Here is a 20,852-nt window from a genome sequence, read left to right as displayed (position 1 = left end):
GGCCTATATGTGGACACATTGGTTGTCTAACACAAGAGTCAACACTCAACCCAACTGTCCAGTTAATTCTTATTGTCTCTGTGCTGAGTTTTGATGGCAATAACAAATCAATAACGTGGGGAAGGGGAGGGTTGTAGAAGAATGAAGGACATGGTTTGTGTGTTGCTCTTGGGTCAGGAGAACTTTGGGAGATAACCCTCCAAGGGCTCCATAAGAACAACCCTCCCCGCCCTACACACATACACCCTATTCTCTTTATCAGGCTGTACACCACCTACTGAAAGGTCGTATGCTGATTATTCGAACTGAAAACAAACGAAATATCTGACTAATTCCCCAGTGGTTTCATGACAAATATATGTGTTTAGAAGCAGACAGTCACTAAACAGTTGACACTTTGGGGTAGAAGGAATGTAAAAGTTCTCTTCTGGCCTGCTATCTATTCTTCCTATTCTCTTTAACAAGATTATACACTCAGATGCGTAAAGAAGCCAGACATGTAATGTAAATGATTGAAGTGGAAATTGTACAGACCTGGAAAATGCTTGCTCCTTGTTAAAGGAACGTTGTCTATTTAATTCCAGTCATTTGTTGTCAGGCAAAATGTGGGCACTGTGTTGCCAAGTCTTGCACTTTTCAAAAAAAGACAGAAATCTGCTTTTTAAAAATTTCCTAATTATTAACAATAAAATTCAAAACAAAGCTGCACGCTACCAGTTTATAGCCTCTGCTATAGAACTTCTTTGTGGATCTGTGTAGAAAGCACTGAGAATTGCAGAATTTCAATTTGAAAGATAGGTCTGGCTAAAGATACAAATTTAAGTGTCTTCTAAAGAGAGATAATTGCCAAGCCCTATTGGGAGGAGAAAGAAGAGAAAACAATAGAGTCAGAAATTTGGGGGAAAAATCTATGGAATGACATAGAATGAGACAATACAAGAGAATCACATGTGGGAGATGAAGAGAAGTGGCAGAATTCCTTCTGTGGAATAGAAGTTAAAAGAAAGTCGCTAATCTGAACAGTCTTTTAGTAGGTTATGTAGTGCCATAAAAATCAACTGATCATTTATTTTGCAAGAAAACAATGAGAAAGGAAATATAATTATAAGCTGAAGCTAGACTTTAATTTATTCTACAGTAGCGTGGAATTTGGTATATTCTGTTGGCCCCTCCAAGTACATTTTCGCTTTTAGAGAGAATGCACTGAAGGGAAGAGGCATCCCATCCCCTGAAAAGTCAGCGGGGAGATGGGCCGGGGCTGCAGAGGGGCTCCCCCGTGCGTCCGCACCTGATTCTGCCTCGGCCTTAGTGTCCCTGCATCCTAGACCCTGTTGCAAGATTCCAGGACATCAAATAATTGCTGACATATGGATTTAAAAATAAAATTTTTACCACAGAATAGCTTAAAACATGAAGATTTGTTTATTTTCGTCTTCTAAAGAAAGTGTACTTCTCCCAAAGTCTGTCTCTTCTTACTTTGCTATTACCATGTATAGAATACAGTATAAAATGTTTATGTCCCCGAGATTGAGAAAGGAACTAGCCAGCCTCAGTGTCCACTGTGGTTTTACTTAGAACCAGTAAGACCTCTGCTATTTCTACCCTCTGTCCCACCCGTTGTAAAACTTGGAGGAGGGGAGATGGTTGTGAATTATGCAGGCCTAGACTAGACAGGGTTTTATTCATGGGCAACATAAAGATTGGAAGAAAATATTAGACTATAGATTTTTAATTATTTAAAGAATATTTTGAAATTTTTAAATAATTCAATTCAATGTACATGAGCCACTTGGGAGTGTTGACATCGTGTGTAGTAATGGGAAATAATTACACTATTTGAATATCTAGATCCCAAAAGCTTTGGTTTATATATTTACCACTTAGGGGGTTTCCAGGAAGTGTTTGGAATGTGTTTACATGATTGAATATGTAACTTATTTTGTTAGGTTTTCTTTTAATATTACCAAGAGTAATTGGAGAAAAGTGGCTAATTCTTGATTTACCTCAGAAGACACGTAGGAGAGTCTTGAGTGAGAAGTGAGAACCTGGGCACAGAATGCAGTGCCTCCCACGGGGCCTGAGCAGACAGGGACCCTCCTGGGACCAGGGTTCTTGTGAGCACAAGTATTCTGCACACCCACAGCTCTGTGACAAATGCTGGTGCTCATTTCAGTTGTGCTCCAGGAAAAGTGAAACCTGCAACCTTGGAATAAGGAGCAAGTGTGCCACCAAAAGTGGATAAAAATGGAGAGTTAGAGTCAGCTTCATACTGAGAAGAGTGGTGGGAAGGCTAATGCAATATGGCAGAAATTCCTAATCCCAACCCACTTCCCTTTTGTTTCTTTTACATACATTGAACTTACAAATAAGGTTTCATATGAGGAAAAGCTAAAACTACATTTAAAAAAAAAAGGTTTGAAACCCACTCCCATCTTTAAATGGTCCAGAGTATGTCACCAAAAAGTTTGTTGAACTGGATTGATTATCCAACGTTCAGTACAAGAGCCCAAGTCAGCTGATTCCAGATCACTCATTGCCTTATTTGAGCTCTAATCCTTTGGCCTGGATCCATGACTCTCAACCCTGCTGCACATTAGAATCACCTGGAGTGCTTTTAAAGCCAACAGATGCAAAGCTCCCATCAAAGGCCAGTTGAAACCAAGATCTCTGGGGCTGAGGCCTGGACATCAGTGTCTTAAAAGTTCTACAGTTGAGGGTCAGCCTGGTGGTGTAGTGGTTAAGATTGCATGCTCCGTTTTGTTGGCCCATAGTTCACAGGTTTGGATCCGGGACATGGATGTACACAGTGCTCATAAAGCCATGCTGTGGCAGCTTTCCACATACAAAATAAAGGAAGATTGGCAACAGATGTTCACTCAGGGCCAATCTTCCTCACCAAAAAAAAAAAAAAAAATCCACAGTTGGAACTCAGAAGTCTTTAAGGGTCTCAAAACCCTGAGAATCTGTCATTGACTTTTGTGAAAATGCTGACAACGTCTAGTGTAGGTTAATAATATAGTTTACCAGTAGATGGTGGTTGTAAAGACAGTACTCTCCAGGTTAGGGGGAGCCTGAGATTTTTAGGGTCCAAAAAATAAATTCATGTCCTTTTTTCATATCTATAAGTTTAAAATTCTAAAAGACAGTTAATGAAAAATGAAGGATACCTATTTTAATTCATTGCATCCATTGATTCAAATGAAAAAGTATTTATTCAGCTCTTTCTTTGTGTTCAGAACCCTTTGGAAGGCTAAATGAGGAGTCTCAACATAGAAGATCTATCCTCTGCCTTTGGGGAACTTGTGATTTATTATAATTGAGCTGGAGAAAAAGAAGTTACAAAATGCAATAATGATAATACCTAGCATTGACTGAACACTTCCCGGGTACCAGACACTGTAGTAAGCACCTTACGTGCAACATGCCATTTGATCCTCAGAATCAAAACATTGAAAGGTTATGAGATTAAAAACCCTACTTTTATCTTTAAAAGTGCTTGGGCGAGGGGACCAACATAAATGAACAATAGTTTATTAACTTTGCAATTGAATATGGTTTAAAAGAAATAATTGATTAGTGTGAAAAAAGATATTTTCAAGAACTGTCTTAGAAGTTTCTCAAAAATGAAATACCGTATCTAGAAGTGCTAATCAGTGGTCCCCTCATGCTGAATTACTTCACATTATGACAAACGTCTGAAGTATGCAACGGTGCACCTTCTGTGATTCAGGACATTGTGTCACCATTAATAATTCTTGTTCTTCCTTGTTGTTACAATCAAAATTTTCCTGGTTTCATCCTGATACTGGTGAATTTTGTAGGAAATTTTCTATGAAATAACAAAGTACTAATTCGCGATTCTCAGAGGTTAACATAGTGAAGAGGTTTGGTTTTGCTGAAGCAAGCCCTAGAAAGCTTCTTCTGAAGTGTTCTCTGGCTGCCTTTGCATTTTTGCTGTCTCTCAAGTTGAGACATTTGTATTGGACCAGAATTTTTGTCTATTTACTAAGTAATTGATTTCCCAATTGCATGTCTGATGACTTGACTCATTATGTTATAAAGATCTGTGGTTTATAAGAAAGGCTATGGAAAACCCACACATTTTGCTTTATTGCTTTTTTTACAAAGCAAATTCATTGCTTAATTTGGAGGGGAGGGACAGTTCCAGGGACTGTACTTAACCGAAGCGAAAATCTGGTATCTCTTCCATCTAAGAAGGTTAACTGAAGCTGGCGTGACTCCTGGGAAGGGCGTTGCAGGTGATAGCGCAGCATGCCCCATGCCAAAGTGCTATCATGAAAAATTGGCCCACCAGGAATGGAATTTGAATCCTCTAGAAGGATGGAGTAAGAAAAATTCTCTGGACTGTATCATCTTTTTTGGAATTAATAAACTTTACATTTTTACAACATAACTCACTCTCTAGTGGGATGCTGTGTCACAATTGACAGTTATTTGTTCTTCCCAACACAACTATATGCTGTTTTAGTGGCTTAATCCCAATGTTTTAAAACTTTGTATGTAACAGTACGTTTTAGAATTACCATCCCAGCCCCAGGCAGAGTACTAAATGCATCTTTGGTGCTCTGAAAAATGTTTGTGGTTATAGTATAATTTACCCTTAGGTGCCAGTGCTGTGCAGACAGCTTTCTGTCCAAATGCAAATCTTATTTAATGATTGCTTCAACTCATTTATATCCTTTATCTGTCATCCTATTTTTCTTCTTTGTCTTGAAAAAATAAGATCCTATATCCAAAACTGCTTTAGGAATGCTTACTATGCTGTAAAAGACAAACGAGTATTAGTATCTTTATGTTAATGATTGACATGTGTGTAGTCTTAAAACTCTGCTGACCCCAGATCTTTCTGTTTTCCCTGCCCGGCACTTGCCAAAGGCGGTAAAAGGATTAAGGCATACATCTCACAGGATTTTGTATTTGTAAATAAATTATAAATATTTCCTATTCCTTCTACTTAAATTTGAAAATCATACTTGTCATCTAAACCATTAATAAAATGTTGAAAAGGGCAGAACTTCCTAGTAGGCCCCTTGACACTTCCCTTTAGGATAGTGTCAATCTACTTAGTTCTTAGATGTGGAAAATATGGTAGGAAAGGTAATTTGGAGTCAAATCACAGGATGCCTAGAATGTCATGTTAAGGAGTTTAGACTAATATTCTCTAGTCACTGAGAAGCATGCAATAGCATACTCTTGCAAGGACGGTGACGTGATTGTGTTTCAGAAACTTACAGCGGTGTGGAAGATGTTCAGGAGGATTGAGAGATTGGAGGAAGAGAGGCCACTTAGTGGGCCAGAATAACAGACAAGTGTTAATTGCAGTACTTGGGGAGAGATCCACATGGAAAGTTATCTGTAGCATGGTTTGCTTTTAGCAGGGGTTACAAACCAAGTGCCTACAGAGGGCAAACAAATAATGCAAGAGCATGTCTAGTGGGGGCAGCCACTCAGCTCCAGCAGTTGTCACCATGCAGGAATGCAGGAGCATTGTCACCACACCTTTCAATTTTTCAAGAGAAGATAGAAATTTAGCTTTTATGTAGAATTTCTTCATTTTTAAATGTTGGCTTAATTTTTTTAAAACCCTAGACAGCCAAAACAAGACATATCTGCAGCCAGATGCAGCTAATAGGATGCCAGCTTTATACCCTGTAGCTTTTTGCTTCTTCTGGTTGTGAATTCTGGTTGTGTGAGTAGTAGAGAAAAGGCCTAAGGATAGGAATTAGATAACATAATTGAGAAAAGAATGGAAAATTCAAAACTTGTGACGCTCTTTGTGGGTAGCAAAAGCAAAGATTTTATTAACAGCTTGTTCCTAAACAGCACTTTATAAATAGATTACTCTTCTAGTTTAATTTTGCTTAGGTAGCGCTATTTCCTTCTTCTTAGTCAGCATTGTTAGCATTTTTGGGAAATGATGGATTTGACGGAGACTTGTGGAGGAGCTGCTGAGTTAGAGGCGTTATTACAGCAGAAAATAAATTATGTGATGCTGTGAATGCTTGACCCTGTGTGTCCAAAGGGAAGCGTTTTGTACCTAACTCATGAAGTCTGTTTTTAATTTCTGCAGCTTTGCAGTTGTCCCTGTTTGTCACTGATAGATTTTTACGTGATGTGAAAGGCATAACGCTAAAGAGAGACCACTTTCAGAGGGAGATTTAAGTACTGGGGAAATGAAAGCGGGGAGAACCCTCAGTCGTAGGAGTTGCTTCAGTATTGATGACAGGGGGATGCTAGGAAGAAGTCAGAGACTGACTGTGAGAAATTAGATAGTGATATTATGCTCTTGGCTGACATTTCCAGATAATGAAATTAGAATGAAAATTGTAATGTTAGAAGCAAATCCCTGGAAAATATGTAATTAACCTCTTTAGAATTCAAGAAGCAGTTGTTATCTCTAATATCTATATTTGAGATACTTTAACCAGACATTTGAGTTGGTGCGAAGATGTGCCAGAGATGGTCTCTGCCCTCAAAGTCTGTTAGAAGAGACACTTGTGTACACAAAATTTTAAACAATTTTATTTAATTGAGTAATATTTTAATGCTTAGTTTTTAAAACCTAATAAATTGTTGGCCTTTTAATAAATATTTATTATCATCTCTTAATGAGCACACAAAAATAGGAAGAATATAGGAACTGGTTTCATACAGTAAATTTTCTTATAAAACAGTAGAGTAATACTTATTAAAACAAACCAGGGGCCAACCTTGTGACCAAGTGGTTAAGTTTGCACACTCTGCTTCAACTCCCCAGGGGTTCACCTGTTTGGATCCTGGGCGCGGACCTAGCACCACTCATCAGGCCATGCTGAGGCGGCATCCCACATAGCAGAACCAGAAGGACCTACAGCTAGAATATACAACTATGTACTGGGGGTATTTGGGAGAAGAAGGAAAAAAAAAAGATTGGCAACAGATGCTAGCTCAGGGCCAATCTTTAAAAAAAACCCTCCGTGCCTCAGTCATTTTTGTTGTGATGCAAATACTCATACTCTTTATTGCTATTACCTTTTACCACATTCCAACTAAAATCTGTCAAAAGCTGTTCTATCTTGTATAATTCCAAGAGAGGTTCTAACATGTCATTTCAGCACATTCTTGAACAAAAATAGTCCTAAATGTAAAAATAGAATGAAGTAATTGTTAGAGAAGTATAAACAAAGTTCTGTATAGGATGGTGTCTTAGTCTGCTCCATAGACTGGGTGGCTTCCACAACAGACATTTATTTCCTCATGGTTCTGGAGGCTAGAAATCCAAGATCAAGGTTCTGGCCAATTCAGTTTCTGGTTCAAGGCTCTCTTTCTGGCTGGCAGCAGCTTTCTCCCTGTGTCCTCACATGGCCTTTCCTCAGTGCGTTGCTGCACTGGGGTGGTAGGGAGGAGAAGAGGGGAAGAGAGTGAGAGCGTTCTCTGGCATCTCTTCTTATAAGGACACTAATCCTCTCAGATCAGCGCCCCACTCATGTGACCTCATTTAACCTTAATAATTTCCTTCAGATACAACCACACTGGAGGTTAGGGCTTCAGCATATGAATTTTAGGGGGACCCAGTCAGTCCCTAACAGATAGGAAATACAGAGGGAGCAACCAGGAAAGGCATTTTGAAAGAGGTAGCATTTGAATCAGCCCTTGGAGGATGGGTAGGATTTAACCATTAGAGATTGTAACGAGAGATTCCAAGTAAAAGTAATAGCTTAACAAGTGTCATGGCAGTGGGAAAGCAAAGAGTATGTTTAGCACCCTAAGCGTTTAGCCCTTTCACCTGCAGGATGGCATCCACATACTCAGGAAGTCGAGAAAGAGAGGATATAGCCAAATTGTTTGGTGTCTTAGAAAACATCGCTTTCTGGTTTTAGCACTGCTCTAATTAGCTGTGTGACCTTGGTTATGTCCCTTTACTTCTGTGTGTCTCAGCATCCCCCTGTGTCAATGAAAAAATTAAACTATTTCTGAGATTTCTGTTAACTTAGTAAGTCTATACTTCAAAACAAGTAAGTGATTTAAGTTTAACAACTGTTACGTGTTTGTGTGTACCCCTATACTTTCACATTTGTGTTTTCATGCCAGCAGATGTGCACGCTTCTGCAAGTGTTTGACGATATGCAGAAAAATGTACTGCCACTTATGTACGGTAAATTTGAGCTCCTTCCACCTTGCCATGAATTGAGAACCTTCTCTGCATATTCTAAGGACCCAAACTGGACCTCCCAGGGAGAGTTGACCAGGCAAATTAGGGAAACATATGGTTTCTCCAGCCTTGTTCCATGCCCTTTTCCAACTTCATTGGCCCTCTTGTTTTCTCTTGCTTCAGACTTGCAATTCCGTCCTGACTGCTTTTCCTACCCTGTTAAGGAAACTTAATCTCGAAGCTTTCCTTCATATGCAGCTGTAGACAGCTGGGTAAAGGAATCCCCACCCTGCAGGAATATTGCTGTTTAGTGAGAACTAGGCCTTAAACTGTAAGAATGAAACTTGAATAGTAAAATTCTGGACATTAATAAACGGACATAGAGGCTGGGGATTGGGGTATGGAGATGGATTTTGTGGTATTCCTAAAAGCCTTAGAAGTGAGAAATGAACCCCTGGAGCTTGCGAACTATCTCCAGTCCTAGAACAGTTAAGTATAGCTTTACAGCTATTTATTCTTAGCCCTGGTCCTGTCTTGTTTTTTTTTTGTTTTTTGGGGGGTTTTTTGAGGAAGATTAGCCATGAGCTAACATCTGCTGCCAGTCTTCCTCTTTTTTTTTTTTTTTTTTTCCTTTTTCTCCCCAAAGCCCCTCCGGTAGGTAGTTGTATATTCTTCGATGTGGGTCCTTCTAGTTGTGGCATGTGGGACGCTGCCTCAGCGTGGTTTGATGAGCAGTGTCATGTCCGCGCCCAGGATTCGAACCAACGAAACACTGGGCCGCCTGCCCCGGAGCGCGCGAACTTAACCGCTCGGCCACGGGGCCAGCCCCAATAGATATTTTTTCTTTTGAGGAAGATTAGCCCTGAGCTAACTGCTGTCTATCCTCCTCTTTTTGCTGAGGAAGACTGGCCCTGAGCTAACATCCATGCCCATCTTCCTCTACTTCATACGTAGGACGCCTACCACAGCATGGCATTTGCCAAGCGGTGCCATGTCCACACCCGGGATCCGAACCGGCAAACCCCGGGCCGCTGAGAAGTGGAACGTGCGAACTTAACCATTGCACCATTGGGCCGGCCCCTCCAGTCTTCCTCTTTTTGCTGAGGAAAACTGGTCCTGAGCTAACATCCATGCCCATCTTCCTCTACTTTATATTGGGAACGTGCGAACTTAACCACTGCGCCACCGGGCAGGCCCCTGTCTTGGTTATTTTTTAGCCAGAAGTTACTGCTATTTACTTATTTTCTAGAGTTCTAGGTATAGTTGTTGGCTTACTCATGCAAAAACTTGGATAACTGTGACCCAATCTATATTATTCAGTAGATAATTCCTCTTCCTTGAAAGTGGCTACCAGGTTAACAGCTTGTTCCTCATTCTAGAGGCTCAGTTTTAATGACTCTTTCCAAAATAAATAGAGTAGAACTAAAGTTGAATAAGAGCTGTTTTCCTCAAAAACAGGGGCATGTTTCTTTTTAAGAAATACATTTTCTTCCCTCGCTATATATAGTCAGCTTATAATACTAAGTTTTTCTTCTCAAATGTAGGTTGGTCTACCTCTGCCAGATACACATCCAAATCAAGAAGGTGGTATCTTCATAATAAACTTAAGCTGGGAACTTAGTGACTCATCTGAGAATATTCTATTAGTCAGAAACTTCTCGAGGTCCAACCCCACCATTTACTGCTCTGTGGCCTCCACTTTGCGTAGGCACCGCCTTAGTGAATCACGCTGGCTGTCCGGCACTCGCTCTCTGAAGACCGCAGTTTCAAAATAAAACCCTTAGAAAATGTAGGCACTGAAGTAACAGTTACAGTTACTTCACCCACGGTTGAGTATAACATGGTGCAACCTACAATTTGAGTCTTATTTGGTCATTGACAAGAGTCTTAAGTTTTTTAATCAAAACTTAGGTGAAATTCAGAAATTTAAACCCCAAGATGTTGATTTTGTTGTTTATAGGAAATGCTTTCAAGACTTACTTTGCTGTTTGTAATTCTAACAAAATAATTTTATTTATTATTATTATTATTATTATTATTATTTTGTCTCTGGAAAAGTTGAGTAGATGGAAACTAAAGAAAGAAAAGTTGTACTAGAAAAATTTAATTCAATAGTACTGTGGTTTCTGCTTTCATCTGGTAAGAAGTAGAAAATAATATAAGGAATAAGTTCATTTTTCTTAGAGTGTTTACTTGGTAATAAAATTCAACTTAAAAATCACTTAAAATCAGAGCTTGCTAATTGTATTTTTCCTCTAGATTCTCTTTGTCATCAGAACAGTCTCTAAGATAGTGATAACATTACCCAAATTTAATTAGAGGATTTAAACTCTAAAGTATAATCACACAGGGAAAGAAATCTGCTTTTCCAGGGGACCCACGTTTGTCGTTTTGTCCTAATATAGCAGTGACCTATTACATGCAGGACATCAAGAACTGGATGGCCGTAGCCAGCTTTCTGGGTGCCTGGCCTGCCTCACTGCTTCTGCAGATCCCAAAACCACTCACTGTTCCTCTACCTAGGCAAGTGCTTATATTTTCCAGAGATGTCCGTGACTCCCCACATGGGCTTTCAGCTATTGGTCTGTGAGCTTATATAACTGTGCCACAGTCTCCACTCTCTCATTGGGCTGCTGCTACTATTTACTAAATATATAATAAGTGCCAGGTACTATGCTAAGTGTTTTACATATTGACTCTTCCTACCTCTGTAGGGTAGAGCTACCCTGAAATGAAGTTAGTGCAGTACACCATGATCTTCTTAGGTTTGCTTACACAATGTACCTTCTGAATTATCAGACCGTGGTGAATGACTACAACTATCATTCATGACTGTGAGCTAATTTTTTTTCTTTTTTCATTGGGGTGAAACAAACATAACATGAAATTTACCATCTTAACCATTTTTAAGTATACAGTTCCGTGGTATTAAATACATTCATGTTGTCTTGCAACCATCACTACCGTCTATCCCCATAACTCCTTTCATCTTGTAAAACTGTAACTCTATACCTATTAAACAATGATTCCCCATTCTCCTCTCCCCATAGCCCTTGGCAGCTACCATTACACTTTCTGTCTTTATGATTTTGACTGCTCTAAGTATTTCATATAACCAGCCCTGGTGGTTTAGTGGTTACAATTTGGCACCTCACTGCTGCTACTCGATTCATTTCCAGTCAGGGAACTACACCACCCGTGTGTCAGTTGTCCTACTTTGGCAGCTGCAGGTTGTTATGATGCTGAAAGCAATGCCACTGGCATTTGAAATACCCCATCCCCATGGTGGACAGGTTTCAGCAGAGCTTCCAGACTAAGGCAGGTTAGGAAGAAGGACATGGCCACCCACTTCCAAAAAATTGGCCATGAACAGCAGCGGAGCATTGTCTGATGTGGCACTGGAAGGTTAAAGAGGATGGTGCAAAAAGTCTGGGCAGGGTTCCGCTCTGCTGTGCACAGGGTCACTAGGAGTCAGAATCAACTCTAGGGCACTAACAACAACAAAGTACTTCATATAGGTGGAATCATACAGTATTTATCTTTCTGTCACTAGCTTATTTTACTTAGCATAATGTCCTGAAGGTTTGTCCATGTTATAGGATATTGCAGAATTTCCCTCCTTTTTAAGACTGAGTAATATTCCATTGTATGTGTATACCACATTTTGCTTATCCTTTTATCAGTCAGTGGACACTTACATTGCATCCACATTTTAGCTATTGTGAATAATGCTCCATGAACATGGGTGTACAAATATCTTTTTGAGACTCTGCTTTCAATTCCTTTGAAGTGAAATTGCTAGGTCATATGGTAATTCTATTTTTAATTTGTTCAGAAACCACCATACTATTTTCCACAGCAGCAGCTGTACCATTTTACATTCCCTCCAGCAGTGCACAGAGGTTCCCTTTTCTCCACATCCTCACCAACACTTGTTATTTTCTGGTTTTTTGATAGTAGCCATCCTAATGGATGTAAAGTGGTATCTTGTTGTGGTTTTGATTTGCATTTTCCTAATGATTAGTGATGTTGAGCATGTTTTCATTTTCCTTTTGCCTTTCTCCTCCCAGTCTTTGCGTACTTGCAGATCATAGCATATTTGACTTGATTTCTGAAATGTAGTGTAAACACTTCATTCATAAGCACATCATCCTATTATCCCCTTTAATGGCAGTATAACTTCTTTATGTTAATAATGTACCATCATTTGCCTAACCTTTCTTCTCTAGAGTTAGTCATTAAAATTGCTAACTTTGGAGGGGGTATAACTATTAAAGATAATGTCATAATAAACATTTTTGTTGAGCTTTTGGGCCATTTGCGAATACACACTGTGAGACCTATGACTCACCAGATTCCTCCATTTCCTCTGCCAAGACTGCTGATGTCTGTCTTCTGTTGCTCTTTTGCATTTACATCTCAGAGAAAACACTTTGTTATGTATCTACTAGTAATCTTTTTTGCTGATTGTGTTCTCCTAATCAGGCCCTTTATCTTTTACAATGTTTTATGAACAACATTATTAGGTTCATCAGTCATCACATCTGGAGTTCTTGTCTCTTCATATAGATTATATAGGCACTTTGTAGACAGGGATCCCATAATGCTTGGTATTGAGTTAATGAAAAACATGTTTCCAGTAAACAAGAATAGAATTTTTTAGTTTGTTTCTAAACGAGTGTAAGAATAGTTAAATCAAATGTTTAAAAATCCATGAGTCGTAAAAATATGAATAAAAAAAGAAAAACGAATGGTCATCCATGATGGATGCTAGAAAAACAACTCACTGTTTTTAAAACTGATAAATGACACGATAAAATCATATATCTATCATGCTTTCTAATACAGACTGTATGTTTGGGTCACCAAACAGTTGATATGGGGAAGTGTCTCTTAATAGAAATATTCCAGCTAATAAGTGAGAAAATAATGCTAGAGTGAGAATATCACTATTTCATTACTCTTAATGGTTAATGAATGTAGTCATTGACCATCAACAGCCTTTCACATCACAAAAGGAGAGACAACCAGATGTGTCCATTAAGTATTCTTGCCAAACAATCAAGCCTGAATCTAATTGAGCCTCTAGTTTCAACTACCAATTTGCAGGAAATACAGGGGACAAAAGAATGTGTCACATGACACCATTGGGCTGCAGTCAGCAATCACCAGACTGATGGAGATCATATTGGATAAATGATTCAGTTTCTTCAACAAATGGATTGCAAGTGGGGGGAAGAAAGAGAGACTGACATGATACTGACCCTAGATTCTTAGGCTTTCTCTGTAATAGAAATCAACAAGAGGCCCAACCAAAGTCCCAGACTGTCTTCTTCACATGCCCCTTCAGGGTGACAGTCCCTGCACCTATCCAGTAGGTCCAACATGGTGGTGTTGCTCACTACCACCAGCCCAGGAAGGTCATATAGTGGTGGTCTCGAGGCTTTGTAGCATACGGGAGTTGGAGTCAACTGCTTGGGGGAAGTTTTGCAGCTGGAGAGTTGCTTATCTTGACTTTGAAAATAGCCAGGCTGGTGGCCTAGTGGTTAAGTTTGGTGCACCCCTCTTCCACAGTCCAGCTTTGGTTCCTGGGTGCAGACCACCATTCATCGGAGGCCATGCTGTGGCAGCGACCCACATACAAAGTAGAGAAAGATTGGCAAAGATGTTAGCTCACAGCTAATCTTTCTCAAGCAAAAAGAGGAAGATTGGTAACAGATGTTAGCTCAGGACAAATCTTCCTCAGGAAAAAAAAAATTAGCTGGGTATGAGGTGCCAGACCTTATGGTTAAGGTTGAGGGGCAGAGTCCTGTCCCTATTCTGTCTCAGACAGACAGAGAAATGATGGAGGAACTTGTAGATTAAAACTGACCTCAGAGATATATAAACTAATAGTAATATGTGGACCTTATTTGGATCCTTCCTAAAGCAAACAAACTGATTGTAAAAAAAAAGAAAGAAAGAAAACCAAAAAACAAGGAAAACAGAGAAAGACTTTTTTTGCATAGATCATTAAAAATTTAAACACTGACTAGATATTAGATATTAAAGAATTATTGTTAACTTTTTTAAATAGTGGGCTTGCAAAAAATCTGCATGAAATAGTTTCTCATTAGAAAAATAACCAATGTACAGTAACCCAAAAATGTTTTTTGGTACCAGATAACAATGGGAATTATATTTCTTAAGCATCTCTCAGGTACTTCCAGGCACTATTAAATGGTACTTAAACCAGTAATCAAAGTTGACAGTTGACATGTGTGATAATATTCATGCACCGTTGTTTATTATAGCAAAAAGTTGGAAACAATACAAATGTCTATTAACAGGAACAACAGTTAAACTGCACAGTGATTACAAAACTAGATTCTGCAGCTAAACTACCTGGGTTTGAATCCCAGCTCTGGTTCCGCCACTTCCTGGCAGTATTCTCTTAGTCAAGTTACTTAACTTCTCTGTGCCTCAGTTTCTTCACCTTTAGAACAGGGTAATAATAGTACTTAATAATATCTAAGTGGATCATGAAATTACTGTAAGGACTAAGTAAATTGATAAATATACATAGTGAGAGCTCAGTACAGGTTAGTTATAATAATTATTATTACCTGCATAAGTCTAGCAACATAATGTGTGAAAAAAACCAAGTTGCAGAATAAAACATAATATGGTACCATTTATATAAAGTTTAAAAACCTGCAAAAAAAAAAATATGGAGAGGAGATTTGGATCCTGTCTTGTGTTTTTAAGAATACCAAACCCAGGCAGAGGACTTGGCAGCAGGTTTATGTCTCATTTCTACTAATTTCTGGACCACAAAGGAAAGAAATTGATTCATCCTCTAATTTCTCATTATTTACTAAGCAATTTAATATGGAGAATCATTAGAAGGATAAGTGGTTTAAGGACTTCAACCCTGTCCTTCCAACTACTGACATTGGCACATCCAATGAATACTGGGCAATGCTGGTAAATGAATATACTTCTTGTGCAGAAATTATGTGCCTGGATCTTCTAAGCAACCCAAGAAAGGTTTAGAACATTATGAATTTGAAGTTACTCGCACTTAGAGTATCAGGTTGTAGAACAGGAAAAACTATAGTAGATTCTCATAATTGCCACCTTTTAACTAATTGGATTACTCACCATTCTGTAAGTCCTAATGACTGATGAACACAGTATCCTAAATACTCATTGCTTACAGGCCACTGTCTTTCTGCCCCTTCTAGCTTGAGCTGTATGTTTACAAATTTGTATTTTGTCCCGATTAATTATATAGTTTAGTCAAATTTTACATAAATCTGAAATGTAAGCTGTATACTTTGAAAAGCACCAATAAGGGATAAAACCAAACCTGCAATATAATCCTGTATATTCTTTATGGATATACGGGTAGAAAACCATAAATGGGAATGAAAAATACCTAATTCAGGATCATTGTTACCGCTAGGATAGAAGGGAAATGGAATCAAGGGAGGTACAAAGTGGGCTTCGACCAACTCTGTAGTGTTGTATGTCCTTTGTTTAAAAAAAAATGCACAAAGCAAATATGTTTACAATTTGGTTAAGATTGATAAATTGAATGCACATTTTTCCTATTCCTATCTTCCTTTTGTTTGTCTCTCAAGACTAAGCATTTCCAAAGTTCATCAGAAAATACTCAGAAATTACTTGTTAAAGTGACTTGATATCTGGACTTGGTCAGACCAGTGTAGAATCATAAAAAGGCCTGGCTGGCACCATCTCTGAACTATGGAATGAGGGGCACATGTATTCCAGTGTCCAGAACTAGATAGGAAATACCCAGCAATTTAAACAGTGAATCTTTGTATTCTGCATTATTCTTTAAGACCATTATGTATTTATGGACTTAGTCCTGCCAGCTAGCTTTTTTTTCCTGAAATCTGGTTTCCCTCTGAGCTCCCTAATGGGAGCCGTGGGCCTGGAGAGCAAACATATCCAGCTAGACAGGCCTTAGACAGGCCCCTCATACTGATATCTTAACCTTTCCCTTGACCAACTTGTCTCTGAGATGATTTGTGTCCATTTATTTGGATTTGAATGTGGCCTGCTGGTTGGTGAGCCCCGTGAGTTTATTCACTATATCCTGTCCCATGCTGGGTTTCCTTTGAATGCTTTGTGGAAAATGAATGGCATTGCTTAATCTAGTACCTTCAGGGCTATTTTTTCTAGATAAGGAAGGAAGTCAACACATTCTTAAATATCTCATAAAAGAGCATGGCAAAATATCACTTGTTTCTTTAGGACAGAATCATAAGAATGATTATGAAATGTAGAGTAAATATTATTGCCAGTATTAAAGGGAAAGAAGGAAAAATGTCATTTGACAACAGCATTCCCGACCATACCACCACCCTCACACCCTAGGTATGGATTGAGTCTCATCTTTGTGCAAAATAAAAGGTCTTGAAGTTGGCATATAGACCAGTTTAAGAAACCATCTTTGGAAGGATTTTTGTTCAAATCAAAGAAGTGATTAGAATCAGGAGATAGTTTTATCCACAGATGCTTTTTTTCTTTGTTTTTTTTTTAATTTTTTTATTTTTTATTGAGTTAATGATAGTTTACAATCTTGCGAAATTTCAGTTGTACATTACTGTCTGTCAGTCATGTTGTAGGTGCACCCCTTCAGCCTTTGTGCCCACCCCCCACCCCACCTTTCCCCTCATAGCCACTAATCTGTTCTCTTCGTCCACATGTTTAAATTCCTCATATGAGTGGAGTCATACAGAGATTGTCCTTCTCTATCTGGCTTATTTCACTTAACGTAATTCCCTCAAGGTCCATCCATGTTGCTGCAGATGGGACGATTTTGTTCTTTTTTATGGCTGAGTACTATTCCATTGTATATATATACCACATCTTCTTTATCCAATCGTCTGTTGATGGGCACTTAGGTTGCTTCCACATCTTGGCTATTGTAAATAATGCTGCAATGAACATTGGGGTGCGTGGGACTTATGGAATTGCTGACCTCAAGCTCTCTGGATAGATACCCAGTAGTGGGATAGCTGGGTCGTATGGTAGATCTATTTTTAATTTTTTGAGGAATCTCCATACTGTTTTCCATAGTGGCTGCACCAGTTTGCATTCCCACCAGCAGTATATGAGGGTTCATTTTCTCCACAACCTCTCCAACATTTGTTACTATTAGTTTTAGTTATTTTTGTCATTCTAATGGGTGTAAGGTACTATCTTAGCAGTTTTGATTTGCATTTCCCTGATGCACAGCGATGATGAACATCTTTTCTTTCTTTTTTTTTCTTTAATTTTTATTTTTTTCGGATGTACATCATATTTCAAATTCTGTATACATTACATTATGTTCACCACCCGAACACTAATTATAGTGCATCCCCTCACATGTGACCCTAATCACCCCTTTTGCCCTCCCTCCCCTTCCCCAATGGTAATCACCAGTCCAATCTCCAATGCTATGTGTTTTTTTTGTGTGTCGTTTTTATCTTCTACTTATGAGTGAGATCGTATGGTATTTGACTTTCTCCCTCTGACTTATTTCATTCAGCATAATACCCTCAAGGTCCATCCATGTTGTCACAAATGGCCAGATTTCGTCATTTCTTAGGGCTGAGTAGTAGTCCATCGTGTATAAATACCACATCTTCTTTATCCGTTCGTCCCTTGATGGGCACCTAGGTTGCTTCCAAGTCTTGGCTATTGTGTATAATGCCGCAATGAACATAGGGGTGCAAGTATCTTTATGCCTTTGTGTTTACTAAAACTACTATTACTATCACAAGATACACTGAATCTGAAACCCTACAGTCTCATTGCATCTTTCTCTAGATAATTATATTGTAATTTTGTTTTGTGGAATATCTTAATTTTTATATTTTACAGAAATGATGTAGAATACTGGAAAACCTTATGTCTATTCCCTTCTCTTCTACCCATCTTGCTGTGTGACCTTGGGCAAATCCATTTTCTTTATAGGGTATCTCAAATGTACAGTGAGGACAAGCAGTGTTCACTCTACCACCCACTTTATTCTAGCCCAGCCAGACTGCAGAGCTCCATTTTTGCAATTCCTATCTAAAGCACTGAAGGAATCTAGGCAGAAAAGGTGCTACTGCCCTCTGCTGGTCCTAAGAACTCACCTGCCCATCATTGCAGTGGCCCTGCCCATCCTAACAGCAAGGGACGCAGTGTCCCTTGCCTGTGGTTGAGAAGACATAGCAGGAAACCACAGAGAAAGGAAGCAAATTTCATGTTTGGAAAAATAATAATATTTGAAGTAGGATTTGAGAATTAATGATTTCTTATGCATGTATCAGATGCCATAGCCATTTGTGACTGTCTTGCCAGCAAAAAGTGTGTGTCCTATAATCACTTCACCCTGCTATAATTCCCACCTAGTAAACAAGCTGTGGATTCTGACTCTTTGGGCCACCGTCACTCTGTTTTCTGCCTTGGAACATACACAGTTCACTTTTGTTCAAAAGATTTTGGAAAGTTTTTGCATATTCACTTTTAGTTTCTGAATAAACAGGAAGATAATAACTGATGTGTGCCAAGGAAAGTGAAAATGCAGCATTAGTAAGAAAAATGCTGAAAGAGAAAGGCAGGTCTTCCTTGTACTCTCAGATTCCTGTAGAGCTCTGTCAAGCTGTAGTAAGAGATTTATAGTTAATAATAACTTTTTTGGTATGTTGATGATGCCAAAAGTACTTTATATGAGAAACTGATAAGGATTTTGCTAGCTGCTCAGTTTTTCTGAGCTCACCTATGTTAATGTAATTTAAGACCCCCAAAATTTTAAGAGCTGTTATTGGTAACATTGCGTTTGTAAGCAATGGTGCTGCCTCTGACTATACTCATGGGAAATGCAGTCGAAAATTATGCTTTTCTTTTGTTTGAATTTCATGCCTTTAAAATCTCTTTCAAAATAGGCCTGTGCACTACTTCTGAGGTCATTGTTAGTCCTTAATGTGCTTAGAGGCAAAAAAAACAATGTGCAACCCACACCCCGAGTATCTTTAAGCAGAGTATAGAAGAAGCATGTGATTCAGTGTCTGAGGCTTCTGCTTATACACTCACAGAACCACACACATTTTGTCCATGATTTCCCATAGGTAGATAGTAGCTCTGTCTTAAACAAACAGACAGGCTTTATGAAGACCGACAATGATCCTTGTGCAGCCTCCCCTTGGGGAACTCCTGATTTTTGCTTAATGGTCATTCCCTGCGTATAGCCACCTGATAGAGTTATAGTCGACCGCCTCAGCTGCAGTACATAGTCCTCTGTATGCATAGGACTTCCTATGCAGTACATGTGGAAAGGGACTTCCACATGGGATCCAGAAATCCACAAACTCTCATAGGCAAAATCACAGCCACCCCACTTCCCACTTCCAACTACGTAAGTACTATGTTTCATGGTATGCACGGTGCCTATTCCAGTTCAAGGTTTAGCCTGCTCTAGACGAAGAAGGAAATTAGCATGTATTGGGCAAATAACTTTTACCGGGTATCTTGTACATGTTATGCATCCCTAAGAAATGAACCAACTTTTGCTCCTCAACTGTTATGTATATAACCTTAATAGTAATCAGTGTCCAACCTTTCAGAAGAGAATTCAGCTTATTAAATGGCTTCAAAATAAAACTTGTATTATCAGAAACTTTAGTCCTACTCTCAAAAAACAGGTGAACTCAATTCCAAAGAATAAAATGGACAAAAAAGGAGGGGCGGAGCAAAATGGCAGGGTGAGCTAAAATGGACAAAAAAAATTGTCTATTTATTGAGAATCTTTTTGAAACATTTCTTACTTTTAGAGGTGAAAGCAACAACTGTGGAAAGATGACCCAGATCATTAACTGAAATTTAGCAGTATAAATCATCTGTAGAATTAAAATTGCAGTGTTAATTAAAATCATATCAGAGGTCTCCAGGCAGAATATTACTTTGGGAAACAAGATCCTAAAGTGCAAGAAAAACCAGACAGCAGTGCTAATTGGTATTTAATTTATTTTATGATTTGCTTTCAGTTCCTCTGCAAGACAATTTGATGTAGTGAAAAAAATCAGGGGCTTGGGGCTGCCCCCGTGGCCGAGTGCTTAAGTTCATGCGCTCTGCTTGCAGCCCAGGGTTTCGCCAGTTCAGATCCTGGGTGTGGACCTGGCACCCCTCATCAAGCCACGCTAGAGCCAGAAGGACCTACAACTAGAATATACTACTGTGTACTGAGGGGCTTTGGGGAGAAGAAGAAGGGAAAAAAGGAAGATTAGCAACAGGTGTTAGCTCAGGTGCCAATCTTGAAAAAGCAAAGAAATCTCTCTGATATCTCTTGGGGAAAAAAAAGATCAGGGGCTTTGGAACCAAGTAAACTTTGGGCTTGAAGCCCAATTCCCCCACTCTATGTGATTGCTGTATGGCCTTGGGCAATCACTTAAACCTCCCTCCCTGAGCTTCTGTTTTCTCTTCTTTAAATTGGCGATAATAATGTGCATCTTACAAGATTTTTAGTATTAAATGAGATATATAAATATTTATGAAGTGCCTCAAGTGCCTGTGGAGTTAGTTTTCCTTCCCTCTGTTAATCACAGAGTAAGGTTTACTTTTTTTTTCTTTTTTTTTTTTGCTGAGGAAGATTCACTCTGAGCTAACATCTGTGCCAGTCTTCTTCCTCTTTATATGTGGGTTGCTGCTACAACATGGCTGA

At 39.0% G+C, this 20,852-nt stretch overlaps 1 protein-coding gene across 8 annotated transcripts in view; it reads left to right on the top strand.

Moving 5' to 3' along the window:
• Positions 1-20,852, top strand: part of SBF2 (SET binding factor 2) — a 466,103-nt gene that overhangs the window by 374,083 nt on the left and 71,168 nt on the right. The window lies entirely within an intron of this gene.

The sequence above is a fragment of the Equus caballus genome, chromosome 7, assembly GCF_041296265.1.
Source record: "Equus caballus isolate H_3958 breed thoroughbred chromosome 7, TB-T2T, whole genome shotgun sequence".
Lineage (NCBI taxonomy): Eukaryota > Metazoa > Chordata > Mammalia > Perissodactyla > Equidae > Equus > Equus caballus.
The sequence above is the reverse complement of the archived record's forward strand: the minus strand, read 5'-3'. Positions and strand labels throughout refer to the sequence as shown.